Genomic DNA, 17922 nt, shown 5'->3' with positions numbered 1-17922 from the left:
TACACTCAAATACAACAACTGATTAGATGGACTTCCCTGATTTACGCCTATTTTTTCTACTGTATTCATGAATACAGTAGCTTAAATACATCTAATACATCTTATAACAACAGAAAACGTATCTACAAGCTCCAATATAGCAAATGGTATCTATAGATAGCTAATTACCACTAAAAGATAATGCTTTATTAAAATTTCTCTTTTTTTTTCAAGACCAAACCACAAACGGGTTTTTTCCCCGGTTTGACTCAGATTATCGGGTTGATGCGATTTATCGATTTTCTTTGTAAACCTCTAAGTACGGATATAGCTAGCGAAAGTGAATTTAAGAAGAAAAAAAAAGACATACTTTGACATTTCCATTACGTATTATTCTTATTGATTAAGTGGGGTAGATTTAAACGAACGCTAAATATGACTAAATCATAATGTCATGAAAGTGACATTGTACTTTGTTTGCGTAGAAAAATCCTTGTTTATGATATGCCCTAATATTTATTCGTAAAGATTTTCTCACTAATAAATATTGAAAGAAGGCAATCAAGTTAATTAGGTTTATATGAACATTTTTTTTTCTATCAAAATATAATGGGTGAGATTGGTCAGTGTGAGCACGTGATTTTTGTTTACGCGACAATTACTCCAAAAGAAATCGAAAAATAAAACAAATGGTTTTGTTGTACAATTTTTTGGAATTTACGTGGCATTTTTTGTAGTTATTTGTAGTTTTGTCTGTGACTTGTCTAGTTTTGTCAAATAAAAATACAAAAAATATATGTCGCATGTAACTTTAGGATATCGTTCTACTATTAGAAATTAATCAAACCATAATTTGGTTTTAAAAGGAAAAATCACAAAAAATATGCATCTTTTATTCTATTTGTTGTCATTGAGTGATTTTATTTTAATTAAATGTTTAATGTGTGTGATAATTGTTGTTTAAGTATTAATTAATATTTTTATAGTTTTATTTTGATTTTACAATTTAGTTAGGAATTTTTGTTTAAATTAGAAATTAAAAGAAGGAAAAAAAAGGAGTTTAAATTGAAGAAAACCCGGATTTGGGCTCAAATTTGAGACCAACGATCAGGCCCAATGCATTTCATGATCCAGTCCGGTTCCCTGATCTCTATGGCCTCACCAAACGACGTCGTTTAAGGCCTATCAGATCTTGACCGTTGATCAAACATATCTAACGGTCCAATTCAACTCCCATTTTAAACCAAACGACGCCGTATAAGGATGTTCAATCGGAGCCGTCCTTCTTGTTCAATCCTATGGTCTCCAACACGCCTCATTAGCCCGACCCATTCCCGTAAAAAACCGACCCAGTCCCCTCTGAGACCAAACGACGTCGTCCCTTTAAGTGGAAAGATCAAGGCCGTTGATCATCGATGATCCAACGGCCAAGATCAAACCACTCACCCCGTATATAAGCCTACCCTTCTCACCCCCGCGCCCTAAGCCAGACCGCCCCCCCCCCCTTCCTCATCTTCGTCTCTTTCAGAGACTGAACCAAAACCCCTTAGAACCCTAGCGCCTATCCTCCATTCCCCCACCTGAAACCCGGCGGCAACAATGTCGGTGACCACCAAACTAACACCCCTAGTACACCTCGACCCCCTGAACATGGATCTACAAACCATGGGTCTCGAATCTTCCCCCACCGTCTCGAATCTTCGTTTGAAGATTCGAGCCAGACCCCAACCTATGCCAAACCCCCCAAATCCATACCAGGTACCCCCCTGACCTCCCTCGTGACCAAACCAAGCTTGGTTTGGTCCGAATCTAACCAGAAAACCCCGAGTCCCAAATCCGTCCTAAGAACCCTAGAAATCCAGAATCTGAGGTTTTGTCCATTCAAACGAGAGGGTTTGGGTCTAATAGACCTTAATCGAAGTGTTCTCGGTTGAGAACACTTCGATTAAAGTCCGTTCAACCCCAAAAGAGGTTCGAGTCAAAATCCGAGACATGGTCGTCTGATTTTCAATTCTTTAAGGTATTTTCTTCTTCTTTTCCTTGCCAGTTCATGTTGTTTGTTTTGTTAAATGGTTGTTCGTGTTTTCAAATGTCAGTGGATTTGTTTTTTTGTTTTTTTTTTTGTGTCGACTATTCTGTCCACCTTGCCCGGACCTTTTATTTGGTCGAATTTTTCTCTATTTCGTTGATGAGTGTATGTGTTTAACTATATAATCGATTGAAATGAGTTTCGATTGATTAGTTAGTTCCCAGGGCCATTCTTTGTTTTGACAGTACAATTTGAACCCCCTGTTAATACTGTTTGATTCTGATTCATGTGGTATTGATTGAATGTGTTGTAATTCGCGTAGTCGACTCGATATATGTCGTCAATTAGCTCCAGTTTGGAATGGTATTAATCTGACTCGTGCTGTTGATTTGTTTACTGAGGCTTTTGAGAATTGATTACACTGTGTGTTAGCTTGTTTAGTTGAATCAAAATCACTTAAGGATTGGTTGTAGCTGTTAGTTTTAGTATAGATTTCAGAATTCAGTTTGAATTGATGGCATGTTTACTCATTTTTGACCTTGGGCAACATGTGCATTGTTAGTTGTTAATGAATTAAAGTAGAATGGACAGCATGTGCTGTCAGGACATACTCATGTTGCCCATACTTGCTTATTTAATAAAGGATAGACCACTTTAACAATAAAAAAAGGGGGCTGTCAGGGGAATCTCATGGGGGTACTTTTCTTTTAATTTGTGAGTGGGAAAAACAGAAAAGAGAACATGGGGGAGTTCAGTTTGAAGGTTTTTTTTAACAGGCTGTTGGGATGGGTTGGTGGGGGCTATAAAAACAGAAGGTTTCAAGAAAAATAGGGACAGTGTTTAGTCAGACATCAAAAGTTTAAAGAGGACAAAAAGAGAACAGAAAAAATAGGGTGGGGGATTGGAAAAGAAACCAGAAATATAGACAACCAAGAGTTTTAACAATCAGGGGGAAGAGAGATAGAATCAGAGAAACAAAAGGGGGAAAACTGGGCAGACAACCAAGAGTTTTAAAACCAGAAAAGAGGGAATCTTCCCAGGATCTTAGTTTTTGAAAGCTAGGTTCCACAACAAAGAACTTCAGTTTGTTTTCTGCTCGAAAGTTCAAAATCCGGAACTACTGTTTCACTGATTTCTGCCTGCAATCTTCTTGTACTGCTAGGATTTACCTGGCAGCCTGTTTGTCTGTTTGTTTTTCCAAGCACTACTCTTCAAGCTATTGGTTTCTTCTTTTGATTCCAATCTGTCCTTGAGATTTCTGCTGATGTGGCTATGTTTGTTGCGTTGTCGCTATACTACTGCTGCTTCTACTGACCTTCCTCTTCTTCTCACTTTCCAATTCAGGTACACATTTGAATCTCATAGTGATGTAACAGTAACAACGAGTATGAAATGAAAGACGCGAAGAATTTTCAATCATTTGGTGTTGTACCTATAGTCTTATAAAGTGTTAGTAGATTTGTGTAATTCTTTAGGTTGTAACTCAATAGGAAAATACAGTAGGTAGTTTTGTACTTAATTGAAACTTAGTTCGTTTAAGTATTGTGATTTACAGTTGTTTAGTTGTACGTATGATATAATTATGTAATTCACGAGTAGTTAGTATATCGATAACTAGACTTCATTTTTAGTTATATTTTGTATGTATAGGGTAGACTGCTACTAACCTTGCCAAACGCAATATAGCTTTTAATCATTTGAGTTAACTCTGTCAAAATCAGATTCCATTAGGCAGTTTATAGGACAATGTTCGAATCCCATTAGTAGCATCCTCTAGTAATTAATTCCATTAATCTAGTTTAAATAAGTTAGTTTAAATTCAACTTGAAGAATGTTTAGCGTGAGTTTAGCATTTTATTAATCTTGTATGCAATTCTCTTTATTAAATTAAAAGCATGCTCGCTCATGGAATAAGGCATGAAACAATTCCCCGCCTCATAAATAATTAATCCGATAATTAATAAGAGGCCGGAGTTGGCCAAACATTTAATTTAATTAGCGTGTATTTTCTTTCTTTCATTTTTAGAGACAAACATAATAGAAAATATAGTCGATGTAGGTTTATCCTGTCAAAATGAGATGAGCCTCGCCAAATAAAAATGCAAATTGCGGGGCCCTCGATAATTGGTCGTAATAAAATACTTAGAATTCGGGATGGACTGTTTAGTTCATTTCACTGCCTTCCCCAAAGATAATAACGCGTTAGACTCTTTAGGCGCGACTTAATTAAATTACATTCTTAAATTCGGGTGCGCATTTATGTGACCCAAATTCAAATCTCAACGGAGTCGGAACGTATTAACAACCACGGGTGCATTGATTGTGACGTGGTTCGAGATGTATTTTCACGACGTTGCAATTCCATAAAAATAATAATAATAAAAGCGGTTTAAACTTAATAAAAGCACATAAATTATAACATGTATTAAATCAGATATTTAGCCATTATAACAATTTAAGCAACCGTGCTAGAACCACGGGATTCGAGGGTGCCTAACACCTTCCCTCGGGTCAACAGAATTCCTTACTTAGAATTTCTGGTTCGCAGACTTCATTTGGAAAGTCGAATATTTTCCTCGATTTGGGATTCAAGATAAACCGGTGACTTGGGACACCAAAAGCCAAACCTTTCCCAAGTGGCGACTCTGAATTAAATAAATAATCTCACTTCGAATATTGTCACTTAAATTGGAAAAACTTCCTCGCGCATTTTACCCTTTGGGGCGGGCGCGCAAAAAGGAGGTGTGACAGCTCTGGCGACTCTGCTGGGGAAAAGAACCCAGAACGTTTGTTCAGGGTTCAGAATTCGAGCTTAGAATAATTGTTATATTTGGCTTTATTATCTGATCTTTACTACATGTTTGGGCATAACGTGCTAAATATTGTCTTTTACCGCATTGATATTATCTGAACTGTATATAAACTGTGTTGAAACCCTTCTCTTCTTACCTCCGGGGAGGAGCTAGCTGGTCAAGACTCCCTATTTTGTTAGTGTCATACCCTAAAATAAGAAAGAGGCCGGACAAGGTATAAAGCCGGACGATCTCGCGGGTCCCCGGTACGTAGCCCCCTCCTCGACTCGAGTTGTCCGCTCGGGTACACAGTCTAGAACAAGTACCCAGGTTATAAACCTAGTATAACAAAACCTCATGCCGGATCCCTAGTAGGAACGCTTATTTGCATCATGTTGCATTTGACATAGGGGACTCAACACTGGGGTTTGGGTCCGTCTAGGACAGGCAACCTGAAATGAAAAGACCATCCTGCTGCATCCCGTTTGTTTTGCGCATTTATTTGCTTCATTTCTGCATGCTGACCGGTTTCTAAAAAAAAATTAAGAAAAATAGCAGCATAGGGAGATAATTACTTATTTTGGAAAAATAAAACCAATGTCCAAGTAGTGTCAAACCTCGCCGAAATTTTCTTTTAAAAAAAAATGAAAACAAAATTTGTCTTTTAGTTTGATTTATTAAAAAAAACATATATAATAAAAAAAATATTTTTAATCACTTTCAAAATCCAAAAAAAAAAGTATTTGTTTTTAAAAAAAGGGAAAATTCAAAATTCAAAAAAATATTTTTTTTTCTTTTGTAGTACCTCTTTCATTAAATTCAGACTAATACTCCAAATACTTCCTTAAAAGATTTTTTGAAATTTCAAAAAAAGTAAAAAAAAAAAGTTTTAAATTCAAAGAAAAAATATTTCTTTAGTCTTCATCTCTTTTCAAAAAATAAAAAAAATAAATATAAAAATCCAGAAAAAAAATATTTTTTACTTTTCTTTAAAAGATTGTATTAAAAAAAAAGGGTTTAGTTTATTTCCCTATTCCTGATCGGCCCGAACTACGCCGGTTTGATTCTCACAGGGTGCGAGATACGTAGGCAACCCTCATCGGGATCAATTTCCCCTTTTTCAAAATAGCCAAAATGTTAGAATTTTAATTTCGTCATGAATGAGTCGGGTGATGCCGTTTTGTAAGGATAGCCGAATGTTCCCGAAAGGGACGCCGGAAGGTTGACTTTGCACAAACGGCCATTGTTGGTCATTTTTATTTTTCTGACCAAATTGCCCAATGGCCATAGGATCCTCGTCCCCGAGGCTCTGTGAGGCCGTGTTCCCCATGTCGGGTCATTACTAAAAAAGAGTCATAAATAAATCAAGTGGTTGTTTTTGTCAAAAATAGCCAAATGTTCCCGAAAGGGACGGCGGAAGGCTGATTTTGCATAAACGGCCACTTTCGGTCATCTTTTAGAGTTTTTGATCGTTGACCCTCACAGCCTTAAAATCTTCATCCCCGAAGTGCTGAAAGGTCGTGTTCGAAAATCGGATCTTTCTTTCTAAAATATAGTCAAAATATTTTTGAGTCAAATCATTTTTGCTTAAGTCACCTTAATAAATGTGCAGGATGATCACAATGCAAAATGAATGCTTTTCGATAATGACTAAAATCCCTGTCAAGTTACGGCTATGGTGGAATGATCTAGGTGTTGAAGGGCAGATGAGGTCAAGAAATATCTGAAAGGTCTCACGGGTTTATTGGAAATCCAGCCTCGGGGAGATATCATAAGATCTTTGGTCACCTACTGGGACCCAGCGCACAATGTTTTCCACTTCTCCGATTTTAAACTCACCCCGACCTGGAAGAAATAGCTGGGTACATTGGAAATACTGAACTTTCACTAAGGCAAAAATACCTGGTTGCCCCAAGAGCTGTCATGATACATCGATTTCTAGACTCACTAAAGATACCCAGGACGGTCCATAACCCAGATTTGGCCGCCGGTTTTTGTAATCCATGCTTCATATACGACAGATATGGTCATGTAGGAGGATTCAATAATCCGGTTAACAAGCTATGCAGCAAAGGTAATCGTCAGAAGTGGGATAAGCACAGACGGGTAGCTTTCATGATAACATTTTTGGGCCTTCTGGTGTTTCCGAGGAAAGATGGAAATATTGATCTGAAAATATCCGGGGTCATCAGTACTTTGCTCACTCAGAATGAAAGTACTCTCGCGCCTATGGTGGTATCTGATATCTTTCGAGCTCTCACAGCCTGCAAAGCCATGGGGAATTTCTTTGAAGGGTGTAACTTGCTGCTACAAATATGGATGATTGAACATCTCTGCCATCGTTTCGAGCTTTTGAGCCATGTTTCCTCGAAGAAAACTTGCATAGAAGAGTTTTACACGAGAACCAAGAAGGTTAGTCTGCCCGAAGGAGTTATAGCATGGACTTCATTCTTTCAGACTCTCACTGCCATCCAAATACAGTGGACACTGAGATGGTTGCATGTTGATGAGGTCATGTATATGCCAACAGCTAGAACTCACTTCCTACTGATGGGACTTAAGAGCATTCAGCCTTACGCGCCCTATCGAGTTTTGAGACAACTTGGGAGATGCCAGATAGTGCCACACGAGGAAGATCTTAGTGCTCAAACAATTGAGATTAGCCCTGACAGACAATTTCCTGAAGCAAAAGTCCGCCAGATCTAGAATGAATGTCAATATTTGAAAGCGGATACTTGTGTGCAGGATCGGGCCAAAAGTGAAATGGCGCTAGGTTACCTTGCGTTGTACAGAAGAGAACTTGAACACGAAAGGCCGGCTAAAAAACCCAACATCCTGAATTTTGCCGAGTCACCACAAAAGCAATGGGATTGGTTAGCAAAAGAAAGAGGCTATCGTGCCAAAATCAACAAATTGAAGCGACAAATCGAAGGTCTAAAATATGAGCACAACGTGCAAGTTGCTACAAATCTGGGAGAAAAGAACAGGTTGACTCAGGAAAACGAGATGCTCAGGGCCCAAATCGAACAGATGAGGATAGCCGCTGATAACCAACAAAGGAGCCGGTTGGATGAACGATTGATAAAAGGTTTAAGGATGGAAATTGGGGAGTGCCGGAGTGAGTCAGAAAATCTTGAAAATACCATAGCAGGACTCGAAGCTCACTGGGCAAGAAGGACAGAAAAGCATAACCGGTACCTGCAGCAGTTGAAAAGGGATCACGAGCAAACCATTGCCAATCTGAAGAAAAAGGTGGTCACTCTTGAGGACAGGGCGGTTGAGCAAACCCGAACCTTTGAAGCTGAAAATAGACATTGCCACAAGCTCCTAGCCCAAATGGAAGTAGAAATTCAGCAGTGGCGAAATCAATATCTCCAGGATTCTCGGATTATAACAGCCCGTAATAATCAAATAGAGCACCTACTCAAAGAAAAGAGACAAACCAGGGATAAGATTAAGACCATTGCCCATGCCATCATCAGAAGGCGTCTACGATGTGAAAACATGACCACCATTACCGTTCTCTCGGCAGTGATGATTTATGTCAAGCAGACCATGCATGAGCTGGAACAACTTGAAAGGGACCTCACACCTAAGACCGCGACGAGGCCGAACGATGCCCCGCGAGCGCCAATTCTTGAAACCTTAATGTATTTATAGGTCGAGTCTGTATTTTCCATCTTAGCATCTTCTGTCCGTCTTTTCGCATCAGGGTGTATGAGTAGTTGTTGAGTCTGTACTTATTTCAAGTCTTGTTATTTTCCCCTTTTTCAAAAAATGTTAGTTTGTAATATATTGTTTCAGTAATAAAAATGTGTACTTCTTTTACACTCATTTGTTTTGAACTACGTTGTCGCACCTCCTTTTTACCGCGCCCGCGGGCGCGTGGGGAGTTTTCTCCAATTAAAGGACAGTCGAAACGGGATTTGTTTGTTTGTTTCAGAGTCGCCACTTGGGAATTTTAAGGCGTCCCAAGTCACCAATTTTAATCCCTGAATCGAGGAAAATATGACTCTGTTTATTATTCTGCGAACCAGAAATCCTGAGTAAGGAATTCTGTTAATCCGAAAGAAGGTGTTAGGCATTTCCGAATTCCGTGGTTCTAGCACGGTCGCTTAACTGTTTTTATTATTGGCTTAATTATCTTGATTTTTATTAAATACTTTTTGTTACGTGATTTTTCTATCGCTTTTACTTATTGTGATTAAGGACCCTTCTTTGAATCGAATTACGCGTACGTATATTCGTGTTATAAATTAAAAAATGCGGAATTGTGTCACGCGTACGTGTACACAATAACTTTTGATAATATATTTATTAAGCAATCATTTTTCGAGATTGTGTTGAATCAAGAATATTTGTTTTTCTTAAATATTGAACCGCACATCGCGGGTTTTTATGAAATTAATTTAACACCTTTGAAAAAATCCTTTTATTAAATATTCGCTCGAAATTGCGCGTATGCATAATCCGAATTTTGCTTTTAAAAATATAATCAGGGTACGCGAATGTATCCCTAATTGCGCAAAATATTTGTAATGATATTAGGGATTTTTCCACAAATTGTTTGTTGTATCTACACATTTTATATGAAAATACTGAGAAATTCATATTCAAGGGATGTCTTTAAATTCTTTTAAAAGAAATTCACAATTTTTTAAATATTGCCCGTTGACTATAATTTCCGAGTATTAATTATGTTCATCCCAAGACTATTCAAATTCTCAGTGAAAGGATAAAAATTTGATTTTTAGCAAATACAACATATATATGTATGCCAAAGAATAAATTGTATATGAAACTAACAAATTCTATTTCTAATTACCATTGATATAAAGTGTTGCAATTGGTGCTTATACATCTCGTTTCATTCTCATATACTCGCTTTTAATCTAATAGGCCTAATTATTTGGTCAATTTGTTTTATGAAGGTAGATAGGCATCGAGTTTATAGGAAAGGAAGTTATTATACAAGTTAATTCAATAAAATTACCTTACATGCAACCTAACTGTATGTCGTAAACATTCATAACGTTTTAACATCGTAACAAGCTATATCATATCACCTTTCACCAACGTTTATACACACATCTATTATCTTTATAAAAATATACCATCAATACCATCTTAACCTTATTTAACAACAAGAGTTAGTAATGTAGTTTTCTTGATATTTCTACATTACTCTTTACTTAGCTAACAACACCATAAAATTTAAATAATGGCCCACTTTATGCCATGTTTCCTACCTTGACAATCTTAATCACAACTATACTTTAATGAAAATTTAGAAAATTAACCTTGTTACAACACTTATACAGTCTTCAATAAAGGATATTTAACTTACAGTCATCCTATCAACATATACTACTTATTTGATCCAGAAACAAAACTGAATTTTTAATTAAAGAGCTTAAATGAATAAAGATATTATTACAATTCAAGCTTCATTTATCTGTCATACTGAATCTCTTTCCAACATAGAATTTAAAAGGATATGTACCTGGAAATGGAGGTAGAAGAAGTAAGTTTCAGCAGTTGCAGCAGTAACAAAAACAGCAAAATACCAGTATTCCCACAGATTCGAGCAATAATAAGACCCGAGGAACCCAAATGCACAGTGACAGTACTTTTAAGAAATTTCAGATTTTTAACTGAACAATGATATCGAACAAATCCGGACAGATTTAATACAAAGAGTAATATTTCTGATTTTTGAGACTTAAAACAAAGTAGACTGAAAAAGCTTTCAATTTCAAAACACAGAATCAGCTTCAATACCAACTTCCGATGTAGAATTCTGTTTAATATTTCTGTTTTCCTTTCTTTCTATCTTCCTTTTTCAGATTTCTGTTTCTGCTTGATTTTCCTTTCTCAAATTTTATATTTCTTCTCTGTATGTCTCTCTCTCTGAAAACTCTTAAAGTCTCCTAAATTTTGTTTTCTGTCTCCTTTTTCAGATTTTTCTTCTTCCAAAAAATCTGCCTTCTAAAGTCTGTCCAGCTCCCTGTATTTATACAGGGCTGGTCCTATACAAATTAGTGTTGGATGGACCCTTTTCTCCTTTAAAAATCAGAAAGTTTTTTCCATTAAAACTACTTTTGAATAATTTAAAACTAAGTGCTATTTATCCTGTTTTTTTCAGCAGTCCCATTACCCTTTGTTTCCCATTATCACTTTAAATAATAGCCACTAACTTTTCACTTTCAGCCCATTATGCTATCATGTTATCCTTACTGTTCTGTCTCAAAAAATTCCCAGAAATCCTACTGTGATCACTATTATTACTGCCTTAAATGCAAAATCATAACAGAATTTACAAAACAGATTTAAAAATCTGTTCAAACTTAATTATCAACCTGATTTAAAACAGCTATAACCAATTCTCTTAAGTTTGGACTGAATCCTAAGAATGTAAACCTTCTATCACAATTACATCTAATCAACATTTGTAAACTTGAATTCAAACTTGACAATATTACACTGAGTTCAGCATAATAATTCAAACTGATCTTCAAATTGAACTAAGATCAAACATACACAGGAGCATTGTCAATATACTGACAATGCCCTGTTCAGAAAACAACATATACAACATACATTTGAATTCACTGATTCACAAACAAACATGATTTAATTGACGAGTATTAATCAGTTGACTATTTACAACATTTGTCCATAATCAGTCTAAAACAATAAAAGCAGACTGTTTCAGTCAGCATTTTCAGAAATGAAAATTCGTAATATAACTAATCGATGAACTTAATCGAGTCGATTACACACATTGTAAACAATCACAACCAACAGAAATAATTCACATTTGGAATCAAGTAGACGGGTAGGGGACAGTATAACAAAATTGACTAGAAAATTATATAGAAAATCAAACAAACTAATGAACGAACATAGAATACACGTAGAATACACATAAGCAACAGAAAATTACCTCTGAACCTTCAATTCATCCGGACTCAACTCAACTTGGCTTCGGATTTGTTTGAAATCAAACAGACCTTAGTCGAAGTATTTTCCACTGAAAATACTTCGACTAAGGTCGATTAAACCTCAATCTTTATTCAATCTGGACAGAATCCAAAAGTCTGGTATTTTTAGGGTTCTTGAAAGTTCGATTTGGGATTTACTCATTTCTGGTTAGATTCGAGGGAAACCAAAGATGTTCTAGGCACGAGGGAGGTCAGGGGGGTAACTGGTGTGAGTTTGAAGTAGGTTGGGATAAGGTCAGGTTGTACTCGAATCTTCAAATGAAGATTCGAGTAGTTCCAGTATGATTCGAACCATGCAACTAACAGATCCTTGGTGAGGGAATTTAGGAGAAACTGTGGTGTTATTTTGGAGGTCATCGGAGAAGATAAGGTTTTCAGGCCAACCTTCGATTTAAGATTCGAAGAGTTGGGGCCTGATTCGAAGGAAACCAATGTTAGATCTGTGTAGAGGATGTTCAGGGGATTCTAGGGTGTTATTTTGGTGACCGGCGGCGTTGATGCCGCCGGGTTTCAGGCGGTGGGATCCTAGGGCGGCTAGGGTTAGTGGGAGGGTCTGAGGAAGATGATGAACAGTGAGAGGAGGGGGAGGTGTTCAGTTAGGGGCCGGGGTAGGGGCTTGGGACTTATATAGGGGTGGGGTGGATTTATATTGTCCGTCCGATCAAGTAAGATGAAGGGCCAGGATTAATTCATTAAACCAAACGATGTCATTTGGTTTAATGCCAGGGTCGGCTGAGTCTGGTCACTGGATCGGGTTACGGGTTACGGGTAAAGGGGTGAGATCTTGACCGTTGGTTGGATTTGATCCAACGGTTTCTGAGAAGCCACGACCAAACGCTGTCGTTTTGGTTCGTCTGGTTTGGACCGGACCTGGGCTAAAGGATTGGGCTGTGGGGGTTAAAATGTTTTGGGCCTGGATTTTAATCCAGGTCCGATTTTGTATATATATATATATTTTTTCATTTTTTTCTAATTTAAATTTTTAATATTAACTATAAAATAATTTTAACTTCACAAAAATATATTAATTACTCTATAACAATTATTTAACACATAGACAAAACATCAATCACACAGTGGAATATTTAAAATAGAACGATTGCATATTTTTTGTGATTTTATTTAAATTATCTTTTAAATGCATAATTAAATCCTATATGCATGCAATATGTATTTTATTTTATTTTTTTCATTTTATTATGACAATGTAAACACTTACGGACATAACACAAGTATTTAACACCACGCAAATTCAAAAAATTACACAGTAAAAGAAATTTATTTTATCTTTTGATTTATTTTGGAGTAGTTTTTCGTAAGGCAAAAATCACGTGCTCACAGCTGCCCCTCTTTGTGCGGAAACTCGAAGAGTTTTCGTGCAAAGATAAAGTGAGCGGATACGAGCGATTTTTGCCCGTTCGAATACTCCGTGGGAAGCATTTTTAGAAAGATTTGACCGAACCTCTGCTTCAAAGGTTTCCTACATATCCTTGGCTATAAAGGAATCAGGTCAATGTAGTTCGGGAATTTTGGGTAGCTGGGACTACCGTGGGACTGTGATGTTACTGCTGCTTCGTGCTGTTTTTACTGCTTGCTGACCTCCTTATTACACCTTACTTCAAAGGTAATACAAAAAACTAAACTAGATTATGGTACAGGAATTATAAAAATCTTATCTAGATCATGCCCTTGCGTTTCTTGTTGTCTTGATATCTTGGTGACTCTTGGGCATTTGGCTTATTCCGTATTCCTTTTCATTGTGTCCCGTATTTTCTTTTGGAACTCTTGTTGTTTCTTGCTGGGGATTCTGTTGGACTCCTCTGCTTTATTGATTCTAAATGTGCTCCTTTTTCATATGAGCGGGCTTTTGATTTCAACACTTCAATTTCATTCACTCGTTCTTCAGGTGGGTGCCTTGACTGCTTCTTTTCTTTCTTCATCCTCATTCTCTAGGTGGACGCCTGACTTCTTTTTTCTTCATCCTCATTCTCCAGGTGGACGCCTAACTTCTTTAATTCTTCATCCTCATTCTCCAGGTGGAAGCCTGACTTCTTTTCTCATCCTCATTCTCCAGGTGGACGCCTGACTTCTTCTTTTCTCATCCTCATTTATCCAGGTGGACGCCTGACTTCTTCAATTCTCATCCTCATTCTCCAGGTGGACGCCTGACTTCTTTAATTCTTCATCCTCATTCTCCAGGTGGACGCCTGACTTCTTCTTTTCTCATCCTCATTCTCCAGGTGGACGCCTGACTTCTTTTAATTCTCATCCTCATTCTCCAGGTGGACGCCTGACTTCTTTAATTCTCATCCTCATTCTCCAGGTGGACGCCTGACTTCTTCTTTTCTTTGTCCTCATTCTCCAGGTGGACGCCTGACTTCTTCAATTCTCATCCTCATTCTCCAGGTGGACGCCTGACTTCTTCAATTCTCATCCTCATTCTCCAGGTGGACGCCTGACTTCTTCTTTTTCTCATCCTCATTCTCCAGGTGGACGCCTGACTTCTTTAATTCTCATCCTCATTCTCCAGGTGGACGCCTGACTTCTTTAATTCTTCATCCTCATTCTCCAGGTGGACGCCTGATTTCTTTTTTTCTTCATCCTTATTCTTCAGGTGGACGCCTGACTTCTTTTTCTTATCCTCATTCTCCAGGTGGACGCCTGACTTCTTCTTTTCTTCATCCTCATTCTCCAGGTGGACGCCTGATTTCTTCTTTTCTTCATCCTCATTCTTCAGGTGGACGCCTGACTTCTTTTTCTTATCCTCATTCTCCAGGTGGACGCCTGACTTCTTATTTTCTTCATCCTCATTCTCCAGGTGGACTCCTGATTTCTTCTTTTCTTCGTCCTCATTCTCTAGGTGGACGCCTGATTTCTTCTTTTCTTAGTCCTCATTCTCCAGGTGGACGCCTGACTTCTTTTTCTCATCCTCATTCTCCAGGTGGACGCCTGACTTCTTCTTTTCTTCATCCTCATTCTCCAGGTGGACTCCTGACTTCTTTAATTTTCATCCTCATTCTCCAGGTGGACGCCTGACTTCTTCTTTTCTTCATCCTCATTCTCCAGGTGGACGCCTGACTTCTTTAATTCTCATCCTCATTCTCCAGGTGGACGCCTGACTTCTTCTTTTTCTCATCCTCATTCTCCAGGTGGACGCCTGACTTCTTCTTTTTCTCATCCTCATTCTCCAGGTGGATGCCTGACTTCTTTAATTCTTCACCCTCATTCTCCAGGTGGACGCCTGACTTCTTCTTTTCTCATCCTCATTCTCCAAGTGGACGCCTGACTTCTTTTAATTCTCATCCTCATTCTCCAGGTGGACGCCTTACTTCTTTAATTCTTCATCCAGGTATTTCCTGACACAAATATTGTATTTGCCCCTGTTTTAAATCAAAGAAAACTTCGTTAGTTTAAAGCAGGGTGGTTGACTGGGGTATTTTTGCCGATGGTGATGCTTCTCTTCGTTTCTCTTTGTTGCCTTGGAATGGTTGAAAAGACTGTTTTGTCCTTGTAATTGATCCTTGACTATAGGATTCCCCTCTGTACGTTTTTCTTCAAACCCTTTTAACTGTAATCATATGTCCCTTCTGACTTTGCTGATCCATTTTTAATTTCACCTTTCTTACACCCATATCTTTTATCTCCCACCTTTCGTGGCTGTATTTTGTAACCTTGAATCTCGGTAGTATACCTTGACATTCCTTCTTATTTGTTTGGAATAAAACTTATCTCAAAGCTTTTAGAAAAGTAAGATTATTAGTGACGAAACACGTTGATTTCGACAATTATAGAATGAAAAGAAAAATCCAATTTTGGATGACTGTTGGAGAAAGAATAAAAACTTATCTGATTGGAGTTACTGGCACCAATGATCATGGTATGCATTTCGGATTAATCAACCCAGTCTTTTAATCAATCTCCTTTCAATTGTCTCATTTTTTTGTTTTTGCCAAAATTTCCATAACCCAACTTCATTTTTCATTTCACAGACCTGTTGGACTTGCAACGTCTTAAAGAGTTTTCACCGATAAACTTTCCTCATTTGTTCATTTCTCACTTCCTTTTCGCCTTATGGTGCCCACGAAGGTTTTCACCAATAAGACTCTCTCATTTTACTTTTCTCTCAACTTTCGTCGCCTTATGGTGCCCGTGTGGGTTTTCACCTATAAGACTCTCTCATTTTTAACTTTCTTTTCTTGTTTGTACTCGAGTGTTATGAACCATCTTCATTTGCTTGACTCAGCATTTTCTAAGATTGATCGAAAGGTCTTTTTGGTATGGGGTTAGAAATGGAAAAGGTATTAAAAGTTAAATAGCTTTGGTATGGGTTTAGAATTACAACTCTTGGAATCTTTTTCTTTAGTAAAATTCTTGCCCCAGTTTCTTGATTGGGGTCGCTTGACATAACTTTTTGTGCACATTATGTATATCGTGCACCCTATGACCGAGCCGTGAGGCGCCTACGTATCCTTCTTTGAGGAATCAGGTCGAACGTATTTCACTACAATAATAGTGGTTTGATTTTTTATTTTTTTTTCATATTTGATTTTCATTGATTCCAAGAGAGGGTAAGAAAGAAACGAGTATGGCTCAGAGGGGGGAAACAAAGGGTATAGTGTTTGGATAGCAGAATAAATTGCCTTTATCATTCCAATCTTTGAAATAATGCTAAATACAAACATTCAAGAATTTTATGCATAATATCTCTTTACCGCGTCAGAATTGATCGCCATGTCTATGCATTTGCCTTCAATGTCTGTTAAGCATAGTGCACCATTCGATAATACTCTGGTCACAATGAATGGTCCTTGCCAATTCGGGGCAAATTTGCCTTTTGCTTCAACCTGATGTGGAAAAATACGTTTCAGCACATGCTGACCTACTTCAAACTTCCGGGGACGCACCTTTTTGTTGTATGCTCTTTCTATTCTTCTTTGATATAATTGACCATGGCATACTGCGGTCAATCGTTTTTCATCAATCAAGTTTAACTGTTCTAGACGGGTTTTGACCCATTCATCATCATCAATCTTTGCTTCGGCGATGATCCGAAGGGAAGGAATCTCAACTTCTGCAGGAATTACTGCTTCAGTGCCATATACCAACAAATAAGGAGTTGCTCCTACTGAAGTGCGAACAGTAGTGCGGTATCCCAATAATGCAAATGGTAATTTTTCATGCCATTGTTTTGAACCTTCTATCATTTTCCGAAGTATCTTCTTTATGTTTTTGTTGGCTGCTTCTACTGCTCCATTCGCCTTGGGCCGATATGGGGTAGAGTTACGATGTGTAATCTTAAACTGTTGACATACTTCCTTCATTAAGTTGCTGTTAAGATTAGCACCGTTATCTGTGATGATCACCTTCGGGATTCCGAATCGACATATGATATTTGAATGGACAAAATCGACCACAGCTTTCTTGGTCACTGATTTGAATGTCTTGGCCTCAACCCATTTGGTAAAATAATCAATAGCTACCAGAATGAACCTGTGCCCATTGGATGCTGCCGGCTCAATTGGTCCAATTACATCCATGCCCCAGGCAACGAAGGGCCATGGTGCCGACATTGTGTGCAACTCGGATGGTGGAGAATGAATCAAATCTCCGTGTATTTGGCATTGATGACACTTGCGCACAAAACTGATACAATCTCGCTCCATGGTAAGCCAATAGTAACCAGCTCGGAGGATTTTCTTTGCCAACACATATCCACTCATGTGGGGTCCGCAAACTCCTGAATGTACTTCAGACATGACAGTTGTAGCTTGTCTGGCATCTATGCATCTTAATAATCCAAGATCTGGTGTTCTTTTATACAAAACTCCTCCGCTTAAGAAGAATCCATTTGCCAATCGCCTAATGGTCCTCTTTTGATCTCCTGTGGCTTGTGCGGGATATATCCCCATCCTGATATACTCCTTGATGTCGTGGAACCATGGTTCACCATCAAATTCTTCTTCAACCATATTGCAATAAGCGTGTTGATTGTGGACTTGAATATGTATTGGATCTACATAAGCTTTGTCCGGATGGTGCAACATTGATGCCAGGGTAGCCAATGCATCGTCCACCTCATTATGGATTCTTGGAATATGTTGGAATTCCACTGATTGAA

The sequence above is a fragment of the Nicotiana sylvestris genome, chromosome 2, assembly GCF_000393655.2.
Source record: "Nicotiana sylvestris chromosome 2, ASM39365v2, whole genome shotgun sequence".
NCBI lineage: Eukaryota > Viridiplantae > Streptophyta > Magnoliopsida > Solanales > Solanaceae > Nicotiana > Nicotiana sylvestris.
The sequence above is the reverse complement of the archived record's forward strand: the minus strand, read 5'-3'. Positions refer to the sequence as shown.